Source organism: Pelodiscus sinensis, chromosome 25, assembly GCF_052426305.1.
Source record: "Pelodiscus sinensis isolate ZL-2025 chromosome 25, ASM5242630v1, whole genome shotgun sequence".
Taxonomy (NCBI): domain Eukaryota; kingdom Metazoa; phylum Chordata; order Testudines; family Trionychidae; genus Pelodiscus; species Pelodiscus sinensis.
In genome coordinates, this window is record NC_143076.1 from 6,013,484 (window position 1) to 6,041,182 (window position 27,699).

At 54.4% G+C, this 27,699-nt stretch overlaps 1 protein-coding gene across 1 annotated transcript in view; it reads left to right on the forward strand.

Moving 5' to 3' along the window:
* The first annotated feature begins 9,605 nt into the window (after positions 1-9,605).
* The window catches only part of OPCML (opioid binding protein/cell adhesion molecule like), a 1,015,531-nt gene continuing 997,437 nt past the window's right edge, over positions 9,606-27,699 (forward strand). The window contains exon 1 of the mRNA XM_075909407.2: positions 9,606-9,779. The gene's annotated coding sequence lies outside the window, so the exon portion shown is untranslated. The remainder of the gene's footprint in view (positions 9,780-27,699) is intronic.

Sequence of the window (27,699 nt, forward strand, 5' to 3'; positions counted from 1 at the left end):
CCAGTGCTGTTGGTTTCCTTATGTTCTAACATTACGTGCCGTTTAATGACCGGTATTTGCTTTGAACTGCATCTAATGGCCAGTGGGCCAGGGAAACAGCCGGGGTGGGAGCGAGCACCCCGCTGTGGAGACACCCTCACTCATGCCCTGGTGACCATGACAAGGTTGGGGGCTGAGACCCTGCTGGTCCCACCCTTGTTGGGGTTCCGAGGACTCTGCCTCACAGGAGCGTGGCTGGGAAGCCCTGGAGGTCCGGGAGGCCTCTGGGTAAAGGGACTGGGACCGAGGACTCAGATCCTTTTGCCGGGGTAATGTCTAAGCCAGGAAAGTTGCCCTCGAGAGAGGGACTGTTTCCCCCACTTGCACTTAGCTCATCAAGGCATCCCTGTGTTACAGCCCTGGCTCTGCCTTCAGCTTTACCGTGCCTGGCTCTGGGGATACCTAGGCCTGCTGCCCAGGGCAGTGCCAGGTTTGTCTCTCCAGTGCCTGAGATGCGCAAAGGGCTCTGCTTCTCCCAGGCCCATCCATGCACAATCCCTGCTGCTTGGTCCCTCGCAGCCAGCTGAGAGCCGGGTTGTGTGTCTGCATCTGGCACAGGCTTTGCCTCCCACCTTCTCTGCTAGTGCTAATGGGATCTTTCCCCACGTGTAACAGCCCTGGATCACAGACTATGCCAACCCCCACCACAGCGTGCGCCCTCCTCGGCTCCCGGCAGCCGTCCCCCGCCAGGTAACCCCCCCGAGTGCGCCCCGCCCCCAGGGAGCAAGGGGCCAGCACAGTCGCTCTGTGCTCGACTCCCAGAGTGAGACGAAACTTTCATCGTCCGCTCTCGGGATCAGAGGAAAGATGGCAGGCACTTGGGAAAGGCAAACACACGCTCGCCTGGTGAAGAGCAGCCGGAGCGGTTCCCGTGTCCACACTAGGCTTGTCGGGTAGTTGGCTGCTCGCTTACTCCCCTGCCTTCAGCCCTGACCTGACTGGCACCCTCCCGTCTCAGAGCCAGTCCCGAAGCAAAGCCCTGCCTAATCCCAACCAACCCCCTTGCTGGCTTACTGCCCAGCCTGCTCCTGTAGTGAGTGCCAGCTCTGGGGCCATGCCTCGGGGAAGGCTGGGGAGCCTTAGTACACCGCACAAAAGGCCTTTTCAAGAGACAAGAGGACACCCAGCCGCCCCGTTGGCTCCTCTGGGCCTGCCTGTCTCTCCCCCGTTACGGGCTGTGGCTTCCTGACCAGGCCTCTTACCCGAGATGCAGCCCAGGGCCAGGCAGCTGCTCCTCTGGCCTCCCCTTGCTGAGGCAGGAGGTAAAATCCAGCATCGGGGCCAGCTGGCCAAGCACCTTTGGGTGAGCAGTGCATTGTCAGCCTGCAGAGCCCCTGCCCAAGTTCTGGTGCGCTCTGCCGCTCCGAGCGAGCCAGCGCTGGCCTGGGGGAAGCAGGCTGTGTGCCTTGTGTGACGTAGTGGGGGTACCTTGCTGGTTGCTATGCTGGGCAGTGGGTGACCCCCACTGGCTGCTGTCTGTAGCACGGCCCAGCAGGACCGGGGATGAGTCACTAGGCAAGGGTCTCTCAACCTGTCCGACCCACTACCCCCCAGGGAGAGAAACAAAGGAAGGTGGAATGCCGCCCCTGGCTGGGGGCAGGGCTGGAAGTGAGTTAGTTTCTGTCTGGGAGCATGGAGGAGACAGCCTAGGGAAGGGGCTGGGATTTAGGGGCCCAGTCTCCCCCATCTCAAGGGGGGCTGAGGCATCCTAGGCCTGCCCTGGAACCAGATTACATCTGTGCTGTGCTGTATCCTGGAGAAGCAATAAACTCCCTCCATTCTACTGGCTGGTGGAGTCTGTCCGTGCCATTACGGGGGTGCAGGAGACGGGAAAACCCCGACGCGCCATCACACCTTGCACCCCAGAGCACAGAGGGCCCAGGGTTTAGCCTCATTCCCTGCTCCCCCTCCCCCCAAGGCATCGCGCTCTGGAGATAGTGCTGTTCAGCAGCCGCTCAGGAGGGAGCTGGCGATGGGAGGGGCAGAGCTGGCAGACGGGTACAGGCAGCTGAGCAAGGGGCTTTTGGCTTCAGGGACTGAACCAGCTGGGATGGTGCCCTTCTGCCCTGAGCTGGGTGGGGACCCCCGCCAGGAAACGGGCAAGGCGCTGCGGGTACCAAGTGACCACTAAGGTGGGGCCGTCACATTTAGGAGCAACCCTTCTTCCCCCCCGATGATTTCCTCCCTAGAAATGGGACCGCGCTTGCCCCCACGGCGGGGAGCGGGGCCGGAGAAGGGCAACAGCAGGGTTCCTCTAGTGAGGATCTTACAGGGGCCACCCACACACAAGCAGACAGGCGCATAGCAGGCACAGACTAGTTCCACCGTTGGGGGATGGAATGGCCCCTTTGTCTGCAGCTGTCCTTTCCAGGCCTGGGCCCCGTGTCTCTGTTGGGGTGGGCCTGGAGACGTCTGTGCCCACTGGCCCTCTGGGAGGGGAACAGCAGCATGCCCTGTTGCATCAGGAACACAGCCAGGGGCAAGGCAGAGAGTAGCCCGGGGGCAGAGCCGGCTGGACCGTGGTGTCCTCTTCACTCCTGAGTTGGCTGCTGTTGATATGGTCCCTATTGCGTTTTTATCAGCATCACCATCCAATATCCCCTGGCTGCTTTGTCTTGGCTTTGCATTTTATCAATATTACCGGCTGATCCTCTGGGCCCCGTGCGTGGGTTTATTAATATTGCCCTCTGATCTGTGGGTAGGAGCCATGCTTTATATTCCAGCCCCATCCCCAGCGCCTCCAAGCCCAGATGCCATGTTTAATTAGATTTTCTCCTTCATTCCGGCAAACACAAACTGAGCGCCTGGTATCTCTGTGCGCTAGAGTGAGGGCCTGTGTTCCCTGCTATTAATATTCCAGCACGATCGTGGACCTGTGTTCGTCTCAGGGCTAAAAAGTCCAGCGAGATCTCTCTCCTCGCGAGCTGCTCTTTGGATGAATAGTAGGGAGCTGGCTCTCAGCCCCTCTCCTGCCTTTATGCAGTACTAGACCATTTACCTGGCATCGCTTGGGTCCTTACCTCAAGTAACGTTTGTGTTTCTGGAAAATGAAAGGAAAATGTCCATGCTGCATTTGAATTCTTGCTCTGGGGTGCGGCTGGGCTGTTCATTATGTGGGCTGTCCCAGGGAGTGAGGACAAGCCCAGTCCGCTCTCGCTGCAGTAGCTTGGGGCCAGCTCTGTCCCTGCACTCCCTAGCTAGACTGCACTTTTCCCTCGCTCCCTGAGGAAAGGGAACAGCCAGCCATGTTCCCACATGGATTGTGGGGGAGGCCCCTTTGCCCTTCCTAAAGGACACTTGTGGGGCTGGATGCTCGGAGCTGGGACATTCCTAACGTGGGGCGGGGCCCCTTTCCCCTGCCTGGTGATTCGGTCTCTCTCCTGTTTGCTTTTATGAGCAGCGATCCCATTCCAGACACATCCCGTTGTCCTAGCACAGCCAACCCCGACCTTGCTTTAAGCCAGGGGTCTCCAACCTTTTCAACCATAAGATCACTTTCAATTTACGTGCAATGTAAGATCTACCTCCAACCCCAATACCCTTCCACCACTTCCTTCCAGCCCCTTCTGTGAGGCCCTGCCCCTGCTTCACCCCTTCTCATAGAATCACAGAGCTGGAAGCTAAATCAACCCAGCCAGGGCCCTGTCAAGCGGAGACTTGAACACCTCTAGGGATGGGGATTCCACCCCCTTCCTAGGGACCCCAGCCCAGTGCTTCCCACCCTCCTAGGGAAATAGATTTTCCTCATATCCAACCTAGACCTCCCCCACTGTAACTTGAGCCCATTGCTCCTTGTTCTGCATCTGTCACTACTGAGAACAGCCTCTCTCCAGCCTCTTTGGAACCTCCCTTCAGGAAGTTGAAGGCTGCTCTCAAATCCCCCCTCACTCTTCTTATCTGCAGACTAAACAAACCCGAATCCCTCAGCCTCCCCTCATAGGTCCTGTACTCCAGCCCCCTCATCATTTTGGTCGCCCTCCGCTGAACTCTGTCTAATGCATCCACCTCCTTTCTATAGTAGGGGCCCCAGAACTGGATACAATACTCCAGATGTTGCCTCACCACTGCCAAATAAAGGGGAATAATCACTTCCCTGGATCTGCTGGCAATGCTCCTCCTAATGCACCCTAATATGCCATTAGCCTTCTTGGCCACAAGGGCCCACTGTTGACTCATATCCAGCTTCCCATCTACTGTAACCTCCAGGTCCTTTTCTGCAGAACTGCTACTTAATCATTTGGTCCCCAGCCTGTAACTCTGCTTGGGATTCTTCCGTCCCAAGGGCAGGACTCTACACTTGTCCTTGTTGATCCTCATCAGATTTCTTTTGGCCCAATCCTCTAATCTGTCCAGGTCACTCTGGACCCTATCTCTGCCCTCCAGCGTATCTACCTCTCCCCCTAGCTTAGTGTTATCTGCAGACTTGCTGAGGGTTCAATCCATCCCCTCATCCAGGTCATTAATAAAGATGTTGAACAAAACTGGTCCAAGAACTGATCCTTGGGGCACTCAGCTAGAAACCGACCACCAACCTGACATCGAGCCATTGATCACTACCCGCTGGGCCTGACAGTCTAGCCAGCTTTCTATCCACCTTACAGTCCATTTATCCAATCCCTACTCCCTTAACATTGTGGAAGACCATATCGAAAGCTTTGCTAAAGTCAAGGCATATCACATTCACTGACTTCCCCATATCCACAGAGCCAGTTGCCTCATCATAGAAGCTAATCAGATTGGTCAGGCACGACTTGCCTGTCATGAATCCATGTTGACTGTTCTCTGAGGACTCACCCTACTCACTCCATCCCCCTTCCTTCCCCATCCTCACTCACTTTCACCAGGCTAGGGTAGCGGGTTAGGGTGCAGGCTCTGGTCTGGAGTGTGGGAGGGGCTCTGGACTTAGCTGGGGTGGGGGATTGGGATCCGGGAGGATTTTCAGGGGGCAAGCTCTGGGAAGGAGTTTGGGTCCAGGGGGACTCATGTTTGGGGCAGGCGGTTGGGCGCAGGAGGGGGTTCAGGGCTGGGACAGGTTCAGGATGCAGGCTCTGGCTGGGCACTGTTTGACTGAGATGGCTTCTAGGTGGTGGAGCAGTGGGGTTAAGGCAGCTCACTCCTGTCCTGGCTCTGCACCACTCCTGAAAGCAGCTGACATGTACAGCAATGGCTCCATGTGCTGCCCCTCATCTACAGGCACCGAGCCCACAGCTTCTACTGGCTACAGTTCCCCATTAGTGACCAGTAGGAGCTGCAGGAGTGGTGCCTGCAGGCCAGGAGAGCATGTGCAGGGGCAAGCCGTAAAAGAAGTAACAATAACCCCTAAGTATGTGGGGCGGGAGATGCTAGCGAAGGACAGGGTGTGTGTGTGAGACTGACAGACACACACAGTGTGTGAGAGCGACAGAGATTTGCATTGCCAAACTCCCTCCATCCCCTGCACTCTGGCTACGGCGACACTGGCATCATTTTCCAGAAATGCTTTTAACTGAAAAGTTTTCCATTAAAAGCATTTTTGGAAAAGCGCGTCTAGATTTGCAGGACGCTTTTCCGGAAAAGCACTTTTTGCGGAAAAGCATCCGTGGCCAATCTCGATGCGCTTTTCCGCAAAAAAGCCCCAATCGCCGTTTTCGCGATCGGGGCTTATTTTTGCGGAAAACACTACTGTGCTGTCTACACTGGCCCTTTTGCGCAAAAGTCTTTCGGGAAAAGACTTTTGCCCGAACGGGAGCAGCATAGTATTTCCGGAAAATCACTGACGCTCTTAAATGAGTGCAGGAGGCTTCCAGGGGACATCCCCAAGGCAGAGAGCAGGAGCAGCACGGCAGTGCTTGCTAGCTTCCTGGCCAAACCAGTCAGGATCCCGTCAGAGGCTCCAAGATCTCCCGGTAGATCCCGATCGACTCGTGGGTGACCACTGCTTGACGTTATAAGAGGAGGCTGCATAGCGAATTTGGTGCTCCTAGCTCTTCCCATGTTGGAGGAGTTCTTGGACAGACAGACGGACAGACAGACTCTCTCCAATGTACAGTAGATGATGATACCTGGTGTGATGCGAACACGCTTGGAAATACAAGGCCCACCCCAGGGACTCGGGATCCCAGGGCTCACGTTCAAATGATCAGAGGGGCAGGATGCTTGATTCTCTTGGCTCTGGGAACGCGCGTGCCTGAGGACGGGAGCCAGGGATCCCGAAGCGAGGTGGCGCAGGTCCCATCACACGCTCCACGTGCACTGTTCAGCTCACGCTGCCGTGGAGTTGTTTGTATAATTTGTTGAATCTCATCTGTGCTGCCATTCATGGAGCAGCTCTGCTCGTAGAACCCACCCCGGGCTGCGGGAGGAAACGTGTCTAGGAACAGACCCCCTGGGACCTATTACTGGCTTATTGCGCGACCCCGAGCGAGCCATTTGAGGACGGGCTCCTGGCACCCAATGCAAGCAGGGCGGTAGGCTGCTCCGGGAGGATTCCCGTGAGCAGGGCCGGCTCTAGTTTTTTGCAGCCCCAAGCGAAAAAAAATGTTGTTCGTCCCCGCTCCCTTTTTGTCCAGGGAGGGACTTGGGGACACGGGCCCTGCGAGCACCAGAGTTCCCCTTCCTCAGACAAAGGGGGAGGGAGAATCGCCTGGGTCCCAGGCAGGGGTGAGGTTGTCAGGACACAGCACAAGGGGGCTGGGTTCCTGGGCAGGTGTGTATGTGGGGGGGGGAGGGTACAGGGCCCAGAGAGTGGGGGGGGGGGATTGTTTAGAGAGCCAGACAGGAGATGGGGATCCAGGCGGGGGAGGGGGGAGAAGAGGAGACGGGGTCCCCTCAGTGTTGCAGGGGGCCAGGACGTGGGGTTGCTGGGCAGAGGCCGAGCCGGGGAGAAGAGAAGGCGGAGGTAGTGAGGGGGAGGGGGCCGCAGGATAGTGGTCAGGGGCACACAGGCCGGAGGGGAGGACAGCCGGTCAAGGGGGGTTCACAGGCAGGGGAGTTGCGGGGGAGAGAACACAGGCGGGGGGGAAGGGGGAGTTGCAGGAAGGATGCACGGGGGGGGGCACACTCACGAAGGCGAAGAAGAGGCCCCCGGGCTCAACCTCATCAGCCGCAGCCGCCCCCCTGGAAGTAGCCAGGGCTGCCCATGCAAAGCTCCCAGCGCCCCAGGGCCAGGCGCCCAGTCCTCCCAGTGCCCTGCCCCACCCCACCCTGCCCTCCCAGAGCCCCAGGGCCAGGCACCCAGTCCTCCCAGTGCCCTGCCCCACCCCACCCTGCCCTCCCAGAGCCCCAGGGCCAGGCGCCCCATCCTCCCAGTGCCCTGCCCCACCCCACCCTGCCCTCCCAGCGCCCCAGGGCCAGGCGCCCAGTCCTCCCAGTGCCCCGCCCCACCCCGCCCTGCCCTCCCAGCACCCCAGGGCCAGGCGCCCTGTCCTCCCAGTGCCCCGCCTTGCCCTGCCCTGCCCTCCCAGCACCCCAGGGCCAGGTGCAGGCTCCGAGCAGCTGGGCGCGGGGTTCCCAGCTTGGGGCGGCCTCCGCAGGGCTTCTCGCCGCCCTGCTCCTCCTGCGGGCCGGAACGCCGCTCCTGGCAATGTGCCGCCCCAAGCACCTGCTTGGTTTGCTGGTGCCTGGAGCCGGCCTTGCCTGTGTGGTCAAACTCCCTGCAGCTCTCACGGGGGAATGGGCTTTGGTGAGCTCCTGGGTGAAATGTGCCATCCAGCTGGCATGGGCGTTAACAGATCAGGAGGCCGGGTGTGAGCTGGGGATCAGCTGTGGGAGCTGCCTGCTGCATGCCAGGAGCTTCTGCAGATCAGAGGGAAGGAAGATTGTTTATGCAAAGTTTGTCAGCTCCTTCAGGCATGAAGGAAGCTAATGATTGTTCTCCGTGTAGCTCAAATCTTTTGCCAATTTGGAAGATTAAAACTCTTCCCCCACATGTCTAGTGTTCTTTTTGCCAGTCAGACGTGTCTATTTCCATCTCCGCCTCCCGCCGGCGTGGCTTTTCCTGGGTCGCTTTTCCTTTCTCCGTGGTCTTGTTTTCAGACGGCCTAGCGAACGGGGCCGTGCTTTGCACAAGTGGCTCCCGATTTCGGCTGCCTCCATTTTGGGGGAGCCCAACGTGAGATACCTTCAAGGTAACCGGTCTTCCCAAACGGCTGAGCCCCCGGCCATTCAAGTGCAGGCTCCTTTCGCGATGGCGGTGGTGTAAGAGACGACTGCCCCAGCTGACTCCGGCGTGTGGGCCTCGAGCAGGAGGGGGGGCTTTCAGATCCCAGGCTCCAGATGGAGCGGGAACTAATTTAGTCCTGCAGCCCACGCCTGCCGTCCCAGGCTCTGAGACGTGGAGGCCGGTGTCACAGTGCAGACCTAGTCTTGTAAAAGCTCAGCTGGCCTTTGGCTCTAGCTGGGCAGTTTGAGGATGGGTTTTCCTGCCAGCCAGGTTTTAGTTTCCGGCCACCTTGCCGACAGTGGCCTTCCCTTCTAGCCCACGGAAGTAGCTGATGGTGGTTGCTAGCCCCACACAGTGCCCTGGAAAGCCCCTAGCCAGCTTGCGCAGTGTAGTCCCCTTGCTAAAGGAGCCTCTGACGTTTGCCAGGGCTTGGGGCTCCCGGTGGCATTGGTGGGTGGGAGGGAGGAGGAGCAGCAGGGATCAGGGCTCCAGCCTGGGTGGGGGTGGAGGGGTGTGCCGGGGATTGGGGCTTCAGACCAAGGGGCGCACTGGGGAGCCGGGCTCCAGGTGGGGGGGTGAGGTCAGAAGGAAGGAGGAAGAGTCGTGGCTGGTGGAAAGGCAGGCTGTGTGTTTGCACACAATGAAGACAGAAAGCAGCTGGGGTGGTTAGAGGGTCCTGGTGGGGCAGGGTAAAAGGTGAGCTTCGGCATGCCCTGCTGTGCTGAACGCTAGCCCCAGGCTAGGAGAGAAGCCAGGCAGCACCACGACTCTGGGGGCGGGGGGCAGGGGCAGGGGGAGGTTGCTCCTGTTGGTTTCAGGAGCTGGTGCTGTTCCGCAATGACAGCGAGTGTCCTTAAATGAGGCCCAGGGTGGCTCCACTCTCCTCTCGATTCTCAATGGAATCGGGGCCCCCCGCAGCTGTAGGCTCCTCTGGAAATCCAGGCTGTATTCCTCCAGGCTCAGCTGAGTCAAAGGGCGTTCAAGCCCCACTGGAACCCTGGGGGCAGCTTAGCACCCGGCTGGATCAGACCCAAGCCTGCCAAGGAAAGTGCGTGTGGGGGAGGGGCAGCGTTTGGCACGTCTCATCTCACAGTTGGGGTGAGTCCCCAAGGGGAAACCGAGGCAGGGGGTCACCCAGGCAGCGGAGCGGCAGAGCCTCGCTCTCAGTTCCATCCCAGCCCCGTCCATTGGATCATGTCCCTGGACGGGGGGCAGCGATGGGTGAGAACAGCAACGACCCAGGAGGGTTTCTCTAGTGCAGGGACCCTTCTTCTAACGTCCCATTTCTGCTTCCTCCAGCCTAACCTGCCTCTCTCAGCCACAGCAACCCCCCAAGAGCTTGTCAGGCCATTTACACAGCTGCTCCTGCTCACTGCTGATTGTCACACCTAACAACCTTTCAGTGAGGCCGGCTGGGCTGGCAGGAGCCGCTGGGCTTTGCTGGCAGGGAGTAGCTGAGAGCCAGTGGCTCCCAACAAGCCAAGCAGAGGGCCTGGCTGCTTTGTTTGAGCCTAGAGACTTGCCCCTGGCTAGGGCTAACCGGGGCGGTATCTGCGGGGAGACCAGAGCGAGGCAGCTGTGCTTGGCGGCCGGAGGAGGGGTGAGTATAAATCACCCATTGCTGCCCATTCGTGTGCCCCGGGGAGCCGGGAAAAGTTTGTGTCCTGGGACAGTGGGGTAGGCGCAGCGGCGCTTGGATGGTGGTGCCGGGGTCTGGCACAGCGTGTGGCTGAGAGCCAGGGAACCACGCTGCTTCCAAGAGGGGGGGCGTCCGTACCCCTCCTTCAAGCACCGATGCCAACGTAGAGAGTGACCGTATTTCCCTGGGGTGAACACAGGCCACCTGGTAACGTTGCTTGAATGCGAGTGAGTGCAATGGCAGCCAGTCAGAGCTGTGGGACCCCCCCCCCCCCCAGCATGTTATAAACACCCCAGAGCCCAGCAGGAAAAGGGAGCTGTGGGGTCCAGGCTGAGCGGGGGGAGAGGCTCAATCCTATGACCTCCATTTTGGGAGCAGGGGCCAGGAGGCTCAAGCCGGCTCATTAGGGCAGGGGGCCGTGCCCCCTCCACCCTGACTCGCCCCAGCAGGCTCCCCAGCCTGTCTTGGTTGTGGCGGGGGAGGCACAACCAAAAACTATAACTTAAAGGGGGGAGCTCAGAAGCAGTCCAGGGTAAGGGAGAGGGTAGCTCAGGGTGCTAGGAATGGCCAGCTAGGGGCTGTGTGAGAGCAGGGGAGAGGGGCTGTGTGTAGATAGGAGGCTAGCTCAGGGTGCAGGCAGGGGCAGCCCAGGGGGAGGCAGTCAGAGGGTAACCAGGGACTGTGTCCCTAGGGAGTAGCCCTGGGGTCAGGAAGGGGGTAACTAAGGGCTGTGTGCGGCCAGGTATTAGCTCAGGGGGCAGGGAGTGAGTAGCCGGAGGCTGTGTGCCAGGAGAGCTGCCCTGCAGCCCCTGTTCCCTGAGGGCTTGGCCAGCTGGGTCCCCCACCCCTGCGGCTCTTCCTGGCTGTGTGAGGAAAGGGGGCTGGGAGCAGAGAGCAGAGGGGCAGCTCAGCCCCCTGCAGCAGGAGAGGATGGGAGACTAATTTGCAGTTTGGAGCACGACTCCATGCGATCCCCTCACAGAGCCAATAAGGGAACAGCAAGAAACCACTCTCTGTACCAGATCAATTCCCTCCGAGCCCCCTTCCTCCCTCCCCCACTTGACAAGAGACAGGTAGGGGAGAAAACTCATTCTCCTGACAAGCCAGCCAGCCTGCCCCAGCTCCCTGACTCACTCCTGTGAGGTTTCCTTCCTCCTCTTTGATTGAAATCCAGCTTCAGTGCTGAGCTTCCACCCCGCACCGTGGCATTGTTCAAGCCAGAAAATTATACAGCTCCCTCGCCGGGATCCCGGAGGGTTTATCCGGCTTCGGTTCTGGGCTGGGGGGCGAGAGCTCATGACTAAATGTGGCACTTTCTTACTCATGATGTCAGTCTCCTCCATCTGAGTCATTCTCTGCCTCAAATAAGTCACTGTATAACTTGCTGGAAGAAGTGGGAAACGTTTGTATTTGTATCGGTCACCTCCAGGGGTTGAAACCATGATTGGGGATCCTTTGTGCCAGGCGCTGTACGAACCTCAGAATGGTCCTATTCGGTCAGACCAAAAGTCCATCTAGCCCAGTATCCCGTCTTCTGGTAGTGGCCAATGCCAGGTGCCCCAGAGAGAATGAACAGACCAGGTGATCATCAAGCAGGATCCATCAATGGCCGTGACATCATCATTGGGCGCCCCGGGTTGGCGGCACCCTAGGCGACCGCCGAGTCTGCCAATGCTCACGGGCCACCCCTGTCATCAAGTGATCCCTCCCCTGTCATCCATTCCTAGCTTATGACACAGGCCATTCCTGCCCATCTTGGCTATTAGCTATCAATGGACCTCTCCTCCATGATTTTATCTAGCTCTCATTTGAACCCTGTTATAGTCTTGGACTTCACAACATCATCTGGCAAGGAGTTCCACAGGTTGGCTATGTGTTGTGTGAAGAAAAACTTCCTTTTGTTTTGTTTTAAACTTGCTGCCTATTTATTCATTTGGTGAGCCCTAGTTCTTGTGTTATGGGAAGTAGTAAATAACTCTTCTTGCTTCATTCTTTCCACACCTGTCATGATTTTATAGACCTCCTATCATATCCTCTCTTAGTCATCTTTTTCCTAGCTGAAAAGTTCCAGTCTTTTCATATGGCAGCCTTTCCATACCCCCAATCATTTGTGTTGCCCTTTTCTGAACTTTTTCCAATGCCACTGTAAGGAGGAGTCTCTGCCCTAGACTGCTTGCAATCTCAATAGAAAGGAAGGGATACTATCTAACTTTTATATTTGGGAAACTGAGGCACAGAGATTAAGTGACTTGCCCAAAGTGTCTCAGAGAGTATGTGACAGTGGTGGGAGCAGAACAAAGCTCTCAGAAGAACATACTTTTTGCTATGTTTCTCCCCCCAAACCCAATATTGACATTGGAGAGCCAATACAGTGCTAGTAAATCCAGCTGCATTTCAGTCTGGCTTGCGTGTTGCCAACAGAAATGTGAGCTAACCTGTGGTTATGGTAGCATTTGTAGGATGCTGATACGGGGGAGAGAACCTTGCTTGACTTTCAGATTCTAGGCTGCATTGGCACAGATGGTGCTGAGAGGGTCCTTGATCCAAGGAGGTCTCTGTCTGAGGGGGAGAAGCATCATTAACTTTCACCTAATGCTACAGAAATAGATCAGTGGGCCGTTTAACCTGGCATTGGCCTGTGCTGGACATTTCATGAATATGGGTGTTACTGAATCAAGGTGTATGGCTGGTCCCCTCCTGGGGTCAGCAAGATCTCCTAGAACACAGGATTCCCAAACTGGGGGGCACACCCCCCGGGGGTGAGTGAAGAAATTCCGGGCAGGTGGCACAAGACGACCCAGTGTCCCCCGTCTCCCCCCGTCAATTGCCCCAGAAAATGTGCAATTCGGGCTGGCTGGGGCAGGGGGGAGGATGGAGCATCCCGCGCAGATTTCAAAATAGCTGCCTTAAAAGAGCAATGCCTGCTCTGCTCTTAAAAGGGCAAACTTTTTTTTTTTTTTTTTTTGGCCCAACAAGTTTTGCTATTTTGGGGAGGGGGCGTGAGACCTTGGCGTCTAGATCCTAAATCTGCCTAGACTTGTGCACAAGCTTAACCTTGGGACTAACTCTTGCTTAATATCAGGTCCTCCAAGCCGGGGGAGGGATACAGGGTGATCCGGTGTCTCCTTCCAGCAAAATACAGGACTATGTAGCACTTTAAAGACTAACAAGATGGTTTATTAGGTGATGAGCTTTCGTGGGCCAGACCCACTTCCTCAGATCAAATAGTGGAAGAAAATAGTCACAGCCATATATACCAAAGGATACAATTTAAAAAAAATGAACACATATGAAAAGGAGAACTCACATTTCGGAACAGAAGGGGGATGCGGGGGGGGGGGGGGGAAGGAAGGTGAATGCCAGTGAGTTAATATTAGAGGTGGGGAAGGGTAGATGTCTGTGAGTTAATATCTATCCTTCCAGCACTGATGTTTGGTACTGAACACATAATAAATTTAATGCACTCTGCTTTCCACTAGGGGGCAGCTGTATCTTGCCAATCCTCCCGGTGAAGGGCTGGTCTCTCCATCAGCCAGCTGTACTGCCTAACTAGGCGGCTAGAGTAGCTATAATGACTTCCATGCCGGGATGGAGGCTTTTATCCGTAGAAAGATGGTTCCCGGTATAGGAAGGGGAATAAGCTGTACTGTAGAAGGCACCTTTACACAGTGTAGTGGTGCCCTCCCTTGGGTTTGCACTGGTATAAACTTACACCCCTGCTCCCATCGTACAAAGCTGAGGGTACCTCCGGCCTATGGAGAAGCCTCCCGTGGCTACGAACTGGCCTCCTGCAAAGGCCCCAGCTCTCCCGTCTCTGGGCAGCCTTTCTCTGCAGTCGGAAAGACGCTGCCTCTTTCTCTAAGCAAGCTGCTCTCTAACTTTTAAATTGACTTTTCTTCCCTAAGCCCGGGGAGGCTTTTCCGAAGCGCGCAGTCTATTCTTGAGGGCTTTAATAAGCCTTTAGTGGCTTAAGACAAAACTAAGTTTGCCCTAATCTCTCATAAAAACACACAGGTTTTTGCCCTTCTATTCCCTCAAGGTCTTAGCCTGAGGTTTTCCCTTCTCTGCAGTGTTTGCCTCTCAGATTGAAAGGAAATGCCTTGAAAATCCTCCCTTTAAAAACCACAAATCCTTAGCTAAAAACAGAGCAGGTGGGGCCGCCAAGGGAGGCTTCTTTCGCTGGGACACCGGCAGCCAGAGCCTAGCATATGAAGGGCAAGGTTCCAGCTGGCTACCCGAGAGTGGCATTGTTTTTTGAGGTCTCTAGACTGTGCTGCAATGTAATCAGACTACAATATAATTGGAGGCTTGTACAGCATCTAGCACAATGAGGCTATGATAGACCACCACTGTCCAAAACAGCGTACAGGCCAAACAGACAGGGTGGGGCAGGGAGAAAAACAAACCAACAAGCAAAGCAATGGGAGTGGATTGGGATGAGACGGACTAGGAAAAGAGCACTGGAGAGGTCCTCCAAGCAGGCTAGAGTGGCTGCAGGGAAAGCAGCCAATCGGGGGTCAGGAGGGCCAGCTAAAAGGAGCTGCAGAAGAGAGCAGTAGCAAGGTGCAGCTTGGAGCTGGTGGGGAAAAAAAAGACTGCAGGCCTGGCTGTCCCGGAGATAGCTCAGCGTAGGCAGGGACCAGAGGAGCAAGATGCTCGTAGAATCGGAAGAGACCTCAGGAGTCATCGAGTCCAGCCCCCGGCCCAAAGCAGGACCAGTCCCAAGTGAATCAGCCCAGTCAGGGCTTTGTCAAGCTGGGACTTAAAAACCTCTAGGGATGGAGATTCCACCCCCCCCCCCCCGGGAACCCAGCCCAGCGCTTCCCCACCCTCCTAGGGAAATAGTTTTTCCTAATATCCAATCTAGACCTCCCCCACTGCCACTTGAGACCATTGCTCCTTGTTCTGCCATTTGTCACTGCTGAAAATCGCCTCTCTCCATGCACTTTGGAACACCCATCCCCCTTCAGGGAAGTTGATGGCTGCTATCACATCCCCCCCTCACTCTTCTCTGCTGCATGGCCGCCTTCTTGTAGGTCATGTGCTCCATCCTCATCATCATTTTGGTTGCCGTCCGCTGGTTCCTCTCCAATGTGTCCACATCCTTTCTGTGTGTGTGTGTGTGTGTGTGTGGGGGGGGGGGGGGGTGCCACCTACAACTGGTGAGGCCACAATACTCCAGATGTGGCCTCCCCAGTGTTGAATAAAGGGGAATAATCACGTCTCTGGATCTGCCAGCCATGCTCCTCCTAATGCAACCTAATATGCCATTAGCCCTCTTGGCTAGAAGGGCCCCCTGTTGACTCATGTCCACCTTCTCCTCCACTGGAATCCCGCTGTTAGCTGGCTGCTATGATTAAGAACATAACGGCCAGACTGGGTCAGACCAATGGTCCACCTAGCCCAGTGTCCTGTCTGCCGACAGTGGCCAAGGCCAGGTACCCCAAAGGGATCACCACGATCCCTCTCCTGTCACCCATTTCTAGCCTGACAAACAGGCCAGGGACCCCCTCCCTGCCCATCTTGGCTAACAAGTATTGATGGTCCTAACCTCCATGAACGTATCTAGATGGAGTAGGGTTGAGCCTGGGAAGGGCTATTTCTCCAGTCCGCAAGGCCTGGGGATACAGTCCCATGTCAGGCCTGGGCTGTTGAGAAGACCAAAGCCCAGGGATGGGTAGTAGGGAAAGGCGCACCCCAGACAGCTTAGTGCACAGACCATGCATGAGCTCTGAGTCCCTGAACAAACCTCCTGAGATCCCCTGAAAGGCCTGGCCAGAACCCAAGAGCACAGACCTGACCAGCCAGGGGGGGCCCTTGTGAAAGGTGGGTGCAACCCTGTTACAAGGATAGTGGGGGGCCCTGGAGGGTGGGTAGTGAGGCTGAAGAGGGATGGCGAGGAAGCTGGAATGAGCAACCGAGCACATTCCAGTGCAGGGCTGGCGCGCTGCCGTGGTCTGAACTGCCTTGTGCGTGTTCCAGAAGAGGCCCCCAAAGCACAGGGCTCTGGGAAGGGCACGCGCCAAACACCTGCTGCAGAAGCGCTTATTAAATCTCTCTTTGCTACGGAGCAGTGAAGGGTCTCTGCCCCAGCTACAGCATTGCCCGAGGGCTGCCAGTAGCACCCTGGGGCCATCCCACACACAAGAATGGGATTCTAAGCCACCTTAAAGAAGTGAAGCAGAGCTCGGAAGCATGCGCTTAAATCCCGTTAAGTGCGCTCAAGCATGTGCCTGCCGTGGAGGGAGCTGGTTGGCTTGGGGCGTGTGGGCTTTTGTGTTTGCTGTGTTTTCGGGATTGTTTAAAAATAGCACGTGCGGTTCTGCTGTTCCATAGGGGCAGCCACAGTGGGTCAGACCAAAGGTCCGTCTAGCCCAGAGGTCTCAAACTCCTGGTCCCGGATGGAGCAGTTGCACAATCTGGTCCAAGGGGCAGGCCCTGGGGGTGGGGGGGCTGTCTGTTTCCATCTCCCAAGCCCTGACCCTTGCTGCCATCACCCCACCCTCTTCCCCCATGTCATCCCTGCCATCCTGGCTAATAGCCATGAAGTTATCTAGCTCTTTTTTTTTTGAACCCTGCTATATTCTTGGTTTTTGCAACACCCTCTGGCAGGGAGTTCCACAGGTTGATGGTAGGTTGCGTGAAGAAATACTTCCTTTTGTTTGCTTTTAAACCTGCTGCCTTTTAACTTAATTTGGTGACTCCCTAGCTCTTGTGTCATGGAAGGAGTAAATAACACTTGCTTATTCCATCCGGGTTCCAAAGAAGCTAATGGCGGAAGTAGCTACTCAATCCTGTATCCCTCTGACTTGCCAATAACGAAGTCCAGGCTAGGGAAGGCGTGAGGTGCACTGAGACTGAAGGAAGTTTTATTAATGAGAGATGGGGATGCAGAAGAGATTCTAATTACAGTGTTCTGATTATGCTAATAGTCTGTAGTGCTTTGTAAGTGGCAGCCATGGCTCTGCTGATGGGTGCCGTGGGATGGAGGAGATGTGAGGAGGTCCCTTCAGGTTCTCCAGAGTGAGAGGCAGTTGTTCTACTTGTCAGTCATTTACGTAACTGCTGCGAATGTCCCTCTGTTCTTTGCAGGCTATGACCCAGCCCCAGCACGCTTGAGTTAGCTGCCTGACTCAGCTGTGCATTAGAGATGGACACTTCGATGAGGTTGTTGCTGCAGTATTGAAGCACCTCACCGATGACCCACGTTCCCAGCCCCCCTCTGAAAAGGGGAGCAGCCCACATATTCCAGAGGGGAAACTGAGGCACACAGAGGGCAAGTTACTGTTCTGGGGTCAAACCAGATAGGTTCTGCTGAAAGCTATGGTGAAAATCGGGCTTTACTGCCTCCCAGGCTAGTGCCTTGACTTCATGACCACCCTTCTTCTGGGTAAGGTGCTTAGCTGCTACCCCAAACCTGCTCCTCTTTGAGGGCAGACAGTCTCCATCAGCCAGAAGGGACCAGTACTGAACAGCCTTATAGCCACCAAGCCTGGCCTGGTTAAAATGAAGGCATCCGCTCTTCCTGGTGTGCCTGGGCTCAGCAGCATGAAGTGCGCCCTGAAGGCCAGTCTGGGGTTTTTGTGTTTTCTTTCCAGTGGGCAACCTCCTTGCTCCCCTTGGCTCGAGCCACTGACTTGATAGGAAGAGAGCCTCCCGGCTGGCTGGAATCCGAGCCACTGCGCGCTTGTTGAGTGCCAGGGCCGTGCACGTTTGGGTGGCCTGACGTCACCGTGCAGCACAAGATCAGGCTAGCGAGTCGGTGGCTAGGGATGAGGCTAGCGAGTCGGTGGCTAGGGATGAGGCTAGCGAGTCGGTGGCTAGGGATGAGGCTAGCGAGTCGGCGGCAGGAAAAGAGGACACGGGCTAAGATTAGAGATCCAGCGCTGTGCAAGCAGATGGCAAACGGAGACACCGAGCGTGCCAGGAGCCCCGTGCAAGTAGAAGCCTGTACAAAGTCTCCTGATTGGCTGGGGCTGTGCTCACCAGGGTCTGCTCACATGCAGGTCTGGATCCTATGCGCATGCAGCCTTTGAGGCAGGGACTCTGACCACGTATTTGGGTGTCCCCTAACGCCACAAGACCTGCTGCTGACCAAGGTCGCTAGTTCAGGGTGGGAAATGAGCAGCCCCTGGGCCAGATGTGGTTCGCCAGGGTTAGCCCCGGTGGGCTGCCAGAGGTACGGCCACTCGCAGCTCCCGTTGGATGTGCTTCACCGTTCCCGGCTACCGGGAGCCGCGCTGGGCGCCCTGCAATCCCATGGCGTAGGTGGGCTCCCCGTTCTGAGAGCCAAAGACCTCGGGACGTCGAGACTGAAGGTTTCTTTCGAAAGAAGCTTTTCCAGAAGAGATCTTCCAAAAACCTTCTTCCGAAAGAGCGTCCACACTGCCACACCGCATTGAAAAAGTGATCTGCTTTTTCGAAAGAGCGTCCACACTGAATGGACGCTATCTCGCTGTGATTACTATGGATGGAGTGGCCACCAGGGCACCTGTGATTTTTTTTTTTTTCTGGAGGCCTCCTCTTTTGAAAAACTCCCTCTTCTGCATCTACACGAGCTCTTTCAGAAAAGGCATTTTTGGAGAAGACATTCTTCCCCATAGAAAGAGGTTTACCAATGTTGGAAACCCCCCTGCATCTTGTCGATTTTCTTTCAAAAGAACACAATAGCGGTGTGGACGTAAGTGGAGCTTTTTTCAGAAAAATGATCCAGGACTGTCCCATCCCCAGGCCACCCTTTAAGAAGAGCAGGGAAGAGGGGGTCTCAAGTCCCATCCCCCAAATTCCTACCAGTACTGATTGCTATACGCCCTCCTCGCTGTCAGGGAATGAGAGGAAAACACAGTGTGGGTCGCTCCTCTTACACACCTCTGCCCTGTTTCCTGCACCCCTCCTTGCCACTCCAGCACCATCCTGTTACTCTGCCCTGAGCTGCTCCTCGCACTCCGACCCTGACTCCTGTAGCCCCCTACACACACCTGGCCCCTGACCTGTGCTCCACCCCCAGGTCCTTGCAGTCCTCCCCACACTTACATTTCTTACAGGTACTGACACCTCTCAACCCCCAGGAGGAGTAATGCAACAGTACTGGCAAGAAATGTAAGTTACTTTCACCCCGGGTGCAGGCAGGGAGGCATGATGGAAATAAAGACGAAATTGACCAGAGGGGCAGCCCTCGTTCTGGTACAAATGTGTGTGGAACCTCAGGCAAGTAACTTAACCCATCTCTCTGTGTCTTGGTTTCCCTGTACGTGTAAAGCACCTTGAAATCACAGATAAAATAAAAGCGCTAAGTATCCTATTTGCATGAGGCAATTGAAATGAAATAGACACGGTGAAAAATAAATTAAATTTCAAATAACCGATTTGGCCAGGCAGGCTGCGGTGGTGCTAATGACGGGCACGTGAAGTGTGCGGCTGAGCACGGTGGGCCGTTCGGCATGTGGCGTGGGCAGGCGGTGTGCCGGTGGCCAGAAAACACAAGTTCCCTGGAGTTTCTAGACATGCGGGAGATGAAGATTTGAGAGGGAAGGTGGAAAAAAGTGGAGCAAGGAGGTTGACTCTAAAATTGGGGGGGGAGGGGGCGGGGAGCTGCAGTTCAAAGCTACCAGAGCAGAACATACAAACCAGCCCATTACCTGTATCCGCACATCACGCCTCCTGTGTAATTCATGAGGGGGGCTTGGCGTAATTCACAATTAAGGCTCGTTTCTTGTTTCCTGTTGTGAGCTCTCAACTTCATGGGTTCCTAGCGAGGAAGAGAGCCTGTTGGAAGCTGAGGCATTTGCATATTACTAGAGAGCTGATGAATCATGCAGCCGCTGTGGCAGGGCCAGGGAATTTGCTGCTCTGAAAAGCATATTTCTCCTCTTGTTTGTCTTGATTTGACCCCCTCTTGTCTTGCCCCTTAAAATGTGTCCGCAAGCTGCACCAAAACAGCCTCAAACCTGGCCGACGTCTCCACTCTGATGCCCCGCCCCCTCCTCCTAATCCCCTGGGATTTATCTTTCTTCTAGTGTGTGATCTCGAGCGGCTGGGAAGCCCTTTAAAAGAACCAGTGACTACTTGATTGACAGAATGGGATTGGAGGGGGTTTTGCGGGGAAGAGCTGGGATTCAAGCTTGTCTGTGGCAGTACATGGCTTCTAATGCAGGAGCTGATGGGCGGGGGACGTGGCAGGATTGCGTGGTGTGTAACGCATGGGGGTGAGGTGGCTGTGCTTGTAGGAGTGTTAAGCCAGCTTTTCTTTCATCTGCCTCGCCATTCCTTGTGGTCTATTCCCCACCCGGGAGCTCCAGGCCAGGATCCGCTGTACTAGGTGCTGGACAAACACAGAACTTGGATGAGTCCTGCCCCAAAAAGCTTGAAAACAAAGTGATCTGTCTAATCAGCTATATCCTTGGATCGATGCACCTGCCCCAACCTTCAGTCAGCCTTTCTGGGGTCAGTGAGCTATTCGGCTAGGCCTGATCCAAAGCCCGTTAAAATCAATGGGCGCTTTTCCACTGGCTTCTGCAGGCTTTCGAGCAGCCCTGGTTCTGCCAATAGCTCTGTGAATTAGGCTGGAGGCAAGCCCCGCGTGCTGTGTCTCCATCTGGAAGATCGGGTGAACCAGCAGGCTGGCTTTTGGGCACTGGCATTGTCCTGATTCATGGCATCCTACCGGGGCCCTGGTGCTGGGGAGAAAAGTCACAATTCTCTTAAGAGTCTGCCCAGAGCTAGGGCTAGAACACTTGTCTTTGGGCGCCAAAGCACAGGCCCCTAGCACTTCAACTAAAGGAGATCTCGCATAGCTGACTGCAAGAGCAGGGTCTCGGGGCAGGCAAAGGGGCTGACTTGCAGGGGGCTGTTGCGCTGCTCTTTGGGCCAATGGGTCATTCTCTTCCTCTTTAGTGCTCGAGCGATCGCAGTGCTGATTAGAAAGGCTTCCGTCTCCCGGGTTGTCATGGGTGTGGGTGCTCCACTCCCTCCAGCCTGACCTAGAGGGATGCCCTCTGGGTGTGGTGAGGTCCTGTTCAGCCCTTGGTCTCTGATGAGACGGTCCACCTGTCTTGCATGGATCGGTGTCTGCCAGGAACTGCTCTAAGCCACTGGGTTCTCTTCACTGGCTGCCAGACAGCGTCCAGCCACTCCTGAGCCAGTCAGGGTCCGAGTTAGTGAATTGTCAGCAATGGCCAATGCGCGATACAGACTGGCTGCATGAGCCATGGGCAGCCTCCACTTCGCATCCGAAAGGGACCGTCCGAGCCCGGAATTCTCTGCCCCTCCCTGGCATCGTTGCCAGCACCCTCATGACCCAACCAGTCTCTGGGAGGACGTGTTCCCAGAATTCCCTGCTCCACTTTCCACCTCATCTTCTCCCCTCATCTCCCCTTACTGTGCACTTCCTCTTCCTCCCATGCCGGCACTCCCATTCCCATATGGCCCCTCTTCTACCCAATGGGGGTGTGTGTGTGGAGTCCTGTCTTTCTGGTTGTGTGGGTGAAGCTGGGGCCGCAGTGTTCCTACATCCTCTGGCTACAGGCTGGCTGTGTTCTCCCAGGTGGAGACGAGGGCTTTGCATTCCTATCCCTGGGATCCTTTGGAAAAAGCCTCAGGAGCAGCGGCTACCTTCCTGCATCCCTTCAGCTTGAAACCCAGGCATGTTCCTGCTGGGAGGACTAACCCTACAGCTGTCTACCTCACTGTCATAATGAGCCTGCCCCCAGCCCTCTCCTGTCCTGTGTCTGCCCTGCACGGGGTGGAGCCAGACAGTGTAGTACACTAACGCTGCTCCCTATTTCTCTCCTTGTGCCAGGGCACGCTGCACCTGGAATCTCTCCTGCCCGCACCTGCTCCTTCCTCCATGGGGTGTGTGTGTGTGTGTGTGTGTGTGTGTGACACTAATGAAAGTGACAAACCCAGGTAGGAACAGCAGCTGGATGAGTCCACCCAAGATGCCCTGGAGGTGTCTGGGAATTGGCTGGCTCCTTGCTGTGTGTTCGAAATGACAAGCGTGTATGGTGCCAAACCTGTGTTTCCAAGCACTTCAAAGGCTGTCGCAGCTTCACCGTGATAGCCAGCTCTTCCTCCTCTTGCTGGACAGGCCTCTGAGACCAGAGCGAAAGGAGAATCTCCCTTAGCTGTTGGCAGTATAGGTCTATAACACACAGCTGAGCTGGGGCGAGCCCACCCAGCAGAGGGCAGGAGTGCACACATCACAGGAGGCACGTGGAGCACCTTTGCCCCTCTGGCAGCCAAACAGCCCGTTCTGCCTCGGCTCTGAGGATCTGCTCGCTGGCAGGGGGCCCTGTCCTCCTTGCTTATCCAAGGCTCTGCAATCGGACTGAGCCAGTCCCAGGCTGGGTTCTTGGGAAGGGGGCCCTGGCTGGTCTTCCACCCCTCCCTTCGCACACTAAGTGGGCTTCCCAACTTTCTTGCTTCCTTCTAAATATCCCCCCTTAAAAATAGTCCCTCTCTCCCCGAGCCCAAAGTTCAGCTCCACCCTTGGGAGAAGTTCCTGAGCCTCAGATGCTCATGATCTGACTAGGAGCTCGAGAAGCCCATGAGAACCTGCGTGTTCCTAAACGGCTGCATGGAAATCTCTGGGTGCAACAGACACCTTGAACTTCGCCTGCCTTCCCGTTTTGCCCTGTCCTGGCTCCTGGCGCTCTACTCCCTTCCTGTCTTAACTTTCTCCCAGTAGAAGAAAAGGTTAGCCGAGATCAGAGCCAACCGGATGCTTGGATTCGAACTCCCTGGGGCTAATTATGGAACACCATTAGATAAAAGTCAACATATGTTGTAAAAGGCACCATGTATCACCGCCTGACAGCTCTTAACAATGTGCTCATGTAACAGCTGTCAAACTGCAATGCTAGAAAATGAGTAATATGTTGATTTATGTAGATCGGATCTGCCCTTGCATTCAGCCACAGCAATGCAAGATGCTTGTGCAGTAGCAGCATTGCAGGGCCGTGGCAGGGGCTGCCGAGTTTCCGAAGGTGCTTCTGGAAAGGCTGAGCCCAGAGAGCTCCAGTTGGAGGTCCCCTAGTGACCGAGGCTGGCGGAGAGCAGATCCAGAGCAGCTGCACGGAGGCTTGTCTGGGACTATTGCTGAGCTGGGAGCAGTAGCGCTGAAGGCATAAACTCCATTCTCCAGTCCATGCACCGCTTCCCTGCTTACTCCTGACCCTGGGCTGCATCTGAGAGAAGGGCCCTGAACTTGCCTCTGTTACAGTGAATAGGAACCTCCCATAGGCATGAGGTGGGGTGGCTGGGCCCGAATTGAAAAGCGTGTGGCTGTTCGCACCGTGGGGGCCAGATCCTTCCTGGAAGGTTTCCTTCACGCTGCAGGATTCAAACTCCTGAACGTGGGCTCAGTGACTCGTCCTGCCTCAGACCCCTGTCGCCCTCCTGGAGGAGGCCCGCGATGCTGCACGTTGCAGGGCTGTGATTACCCAGGAATTTCCTGCCACAGGCTCTGTGTCTGCAGTGTGTGGGCCGGGGGCTGGTGGGACTCGAGGCGTGGTGGGGAAGGGGGGACTCCGCTCCTCTCAGCCGGATCTGTTGTGCACGAGTCCCGAGAGAGGATCGGGGTCAGGCGAGCGTTGGCAAACAGGCTGCCTCATTGGCCTGCGTCTGGAAGAGCCAACCCAGTTCTTGCCCATGGTGTCGAAACCCCGCAGGGCAGTTGCTCTCGCCACGTGGCTGGAGCTCAGTCACTCTGGTTTGTCTGGGACTGCCCCGGTCGCTCTTGTCTCTGTGCACGGCGCTTGGCCATGTGCGGGGACTCGTGTTGAACAGCCGGGGGGGGGGGGGGGGGAGGGTTTGCATCATGTGTGGCCAAACTCCCCCTCCAGCCTAAAACTGAGGATTCGTCCAGTCCCCGTTAGGGGGTGATTTTATTGCTCTGCACCCTGCAGTTAATGGACCTGACTGGGTTTGGATAGCTTAGAGGAAGAATCCTCGTCCGCGAGATGCCCTGCTCAGCATGGACATCTTTTACTCTTCACTCCAGATGATACACTCCCCCCTCCCTCCACACGTTTGGAAGGTGCCGCCTTGGCAGCAGCATTGGGAAGGACGGAGATGTGAAAGCGGGGAGGGGAAATCCACGCATCAGTATGATGGAGGGGAAAAGCCCTACTGTTAGCAAGTCTCTCTCTCTCCATCCTGGCACTGGATGGGAACCGAAGCTTTGCTGCCACAGGGTTTTCCCAGCGTTTCATTGCGTTCCTCGATAGAACGAAAATGTGAAATTTCCCATGAAACAAAACCCTCCTCTCTCTCCCCCCGCCAGGTTGGGTGGTTCAGCGCGGAGAGAATTGAACTGTTTCAGTCTCGTTGTTGTGACTCGATTTAATAGCCTAGAACACTAACACGTAATGGAAACCCACCTTGTTTAGAAACTGACAATCAACATGTTCTACCCGCCCCTCTCGCAATGCCCCATTCTGATTTGGTTTTGTTTTTCTAAATGACATTTTCCTCCAAATCAACATGTTTCTGTAAAATGTTTTCTTTGTGCCCAAGTGGGGTTCAAAGTAGGTACATAAGAACTGCCGTACTGGGTCAGACCAAAGGTCCATCTAGCCCAGTATCCTGTCTGCTGGCAGTGGCCAGCACCAGGTGCCCCGGAGAGGGTGGACCGAAGACAATGATCAACCGATTTGTCTCCTGCCATCCTTCTCCAGCCTCTGACAAACAGAGGCCAGGGACACCAATTCCACCCCCTGGCTAATAGCCTTTTATGGACCTAACCTCCATGAAATGATCTAGCTTCTCTTTAAACTCTGTTATAGGCAATAGGTTCTATTGACTTCTCCGTTACAGGTAGGAGACTGATCTGGTGCAGCAGCCACAGGGTTATGAAAAGAACCTTAGTGAGGAGCCAAAAAATCTGTTCCCATATCAAATGTCCGTCTGCTCTCAGCCAGTCTCCAGCAGACTTCTTAGCCCTGATCACACCAGCAGCCAAACACGTGTGAACCACAGCGCGGAGCAGAGGGTTCCTGGATGTGGGTTAGAAGCAGCGGTTTGCCGTTCCATGGCTGAGCATCCCCATGCATTGGTACTTGCCTGCCTGCGCTCAGTCTCCCGGACATTTCAGTGAGCCGTGCTGTGCTCCTGCCCTGATGTTCCATTCTCTCTCTGCTGGAGCTTGACAGGTCTTTCAAAATATTTGGAGCCAAGATTGCACCAGGCTGGGTTGTGGCTGGCGGCGCTTCCGCTCCTCCAGTGCCTGTTGAATCAATTCTCTCTCCCTCTCGTTATGCTGCTTAGCAGAGCCATTGCCCAGGCCTTGCTCTCTAGCTTGGCTGGCCAGAGAAGACACGTATTGCCAGACACCCTATTTTGAACTAACCTATAATTCAGTTAAAGCTTGAGGCAAACCTCAACAGCGTTGCAACTTCTTGCAAACGGCACAGCAATTGGCCGGGGTCCTCCCAGCCTCTTCTCTGACAGCGACCTCACCGAATCCTTGAGGAAGGTTCACACAACCAAGCAGATAGTAGTTGTAGACAGTGTTCCCTCAAAGCTGAGCGCTGGGGTGGCCACTCCAGAGAGATTTAGGTGCCGCCCAGCTGATTAGCAGAGTGCCCATAACCAGCCACAGCCAGCAGCCTGTGTTTCTAATGGTGGTGCACATCTACACATGCCTTGGTGCACAGAACAAAATGTATTCTGCCCAAGGGTGGAGAACATTAGAGGGAACCCTGGTTGTGGAGGAATTGGCCTTGATGAAAAGTTTCTTTCTGACCCTATTTAGTGAGAGGTTGAATTATGCCCTGAATCATCAGGATTTCAACTATTTCAAATAAGAAAAAGCCTAGCCATTGGAACTCAGCACGTTCTTATTTTCTTTATCAAGCAATGAGAGCATCTTTGGCAGGCAGACACCCTCCGAATGGGTAGCCTAGATCGCAAGGGCTTTGCTCCTTAAGGCAGGGTTTGTGTGGGATATCTTGAGATGAAATCCTATTCTGGGATTTATAAAAATCTACTGCCCCTTTTCTCCACGTCCTAAAGCTCATGGCAAACTGATGTGTTCAGACCAACCGTTTCCTCCTTCCTTTTACAGTACAGCCTCAAACCAGCTGTTAAAAAATCATGTCAGGCCTCAGACTGACAAGATGGGCTTAAAAATCATGAAATACTTTTCTCAAGGTGGGTTTTTTCTTCTTTCTCATTTTTGAGGCTTTGAGGTTCTCTTGTCACATTTTCAAACTTTTTTCCCCCAGCTAAAAGGACTAGAAACTTATTTTTTAAATGGCTACTGATTCTGACACACAAGTCAGAGGTGCAATCTTTTAGTGGATCAGCTTCTGTTAGAGAACAGTACAAGTTTTTAATTTACACAGCTTTTTTTCAGGTCTGATGGAGGAAGCAGAGTGTCTGAGCTGAGAAGTAACCATGTTTTCCTTCATAATAATATGATTCCAGGAGCTGGGTCTTTAAGAACAGCCCTTCTTCCACTAATTTTTGTCTTGAGACCTTTGGTAAAATTGCAAGAGATGGCAACACTGCATTTATGATGCAACAGGTCCTCTGAGTGTGTTTGGAACAAAACAGTGCTTGATGTGGAGATGGAAAATTAATGGTTCTGCCTACACATTTCTCAATTTTTCTGTATTCTAAATTTAGAGAGAGACTATTTCTGTCTGTCCTCTAATGTACTGTGACCACTTCCTTAACTTAATTAAAATGCACCCAAATGATTTTCTGGTTAATCATTTGTGGTGGTTTTTCAACTGTCTTTCAATTCTGTGTTGGCACTTAGGAAACCAAAATAGGCAGTTTTTAGTTTCACTTACTGTTTCCTTTCTGGGTTTTCATGGGCCACAGTTTGTATTGGGTGCCATTAGAGGGTTGTAGCCCCTTGAAGTCTGAACTGTGGAATTTCATATTTGAAGTCTGCTTAAAGCATTTGCCCTAGCCCAGTATTTTCTCAATCAGTGCTACAAGTACCCTTAGGGCTACTCGATGTACCCCATGGACTTCTCTTAACACAATTGAAATTTGGAGAAAACCGAATTTGTTTGAAGTTTTACAGCATTTTATTATTTTTGTACATTTTACACACACATTTCATCGTCCGCCTGGCTACGATTAAGTTGTTTAAACAAATGTGTTGCAATGGCAGAAAAAAATTGCTTCTGAAAACTGGGGGTACTTATAATATATATTTTTCAAAAGGGGTACTTTATAAAAAAAGATTGAGAAACACTTTTCTAGCCCCAAATATCAGAGAGGTATTAGTCTGAATTAGTATTAGTCTGAATCTGCAAAAGCGGCGATGAGTCCTGTCATCTGACGAAGTGGGTCTTTGCCCACGAAAGCTTATGCTCCAGCACTTCGGTTAGTCTATAAGGTGCCACAGGACTCCTCGCCGCTCCAGCCCCAAATGCTGCTCTTAACTGCCACAGAGCTTGTGGTGCTGTTCACCTTATTCATAAATGAACTGAAGAATGGGTAAAGAGCGAGGTGGCAAACTGTGCAGGTACTACGACATTACTCAGAATAGTTAAGCCCAAAGATGACTGCAAAGGTTTACAAAGGGATCTCACAAAACTGGGTGATTGGGCACCACAAGGGCAAATGAAATTCAGTGCTAATAAATGCAAAGTAATGCACATGGAAACATATAATCCCAACTATACATATAAAATGATGGGGTCTAAATTAACTGTTACCTCTCAGTAGATAGTTCTCTGAAAACACTCTCAATATGCAGTAGCAGTCTAAAAAGGTAACGGAATATTGGGAATCGTTAGGAAAGGAATAGATAACAAAATGACAAATACCTATATAAAGTCATGATATGCCCACATCTTGAACACTGCATGCAAATTTGTTTGCCCCATCTAAAAAGGACCTATGGGATTTGGAAAACGTACAG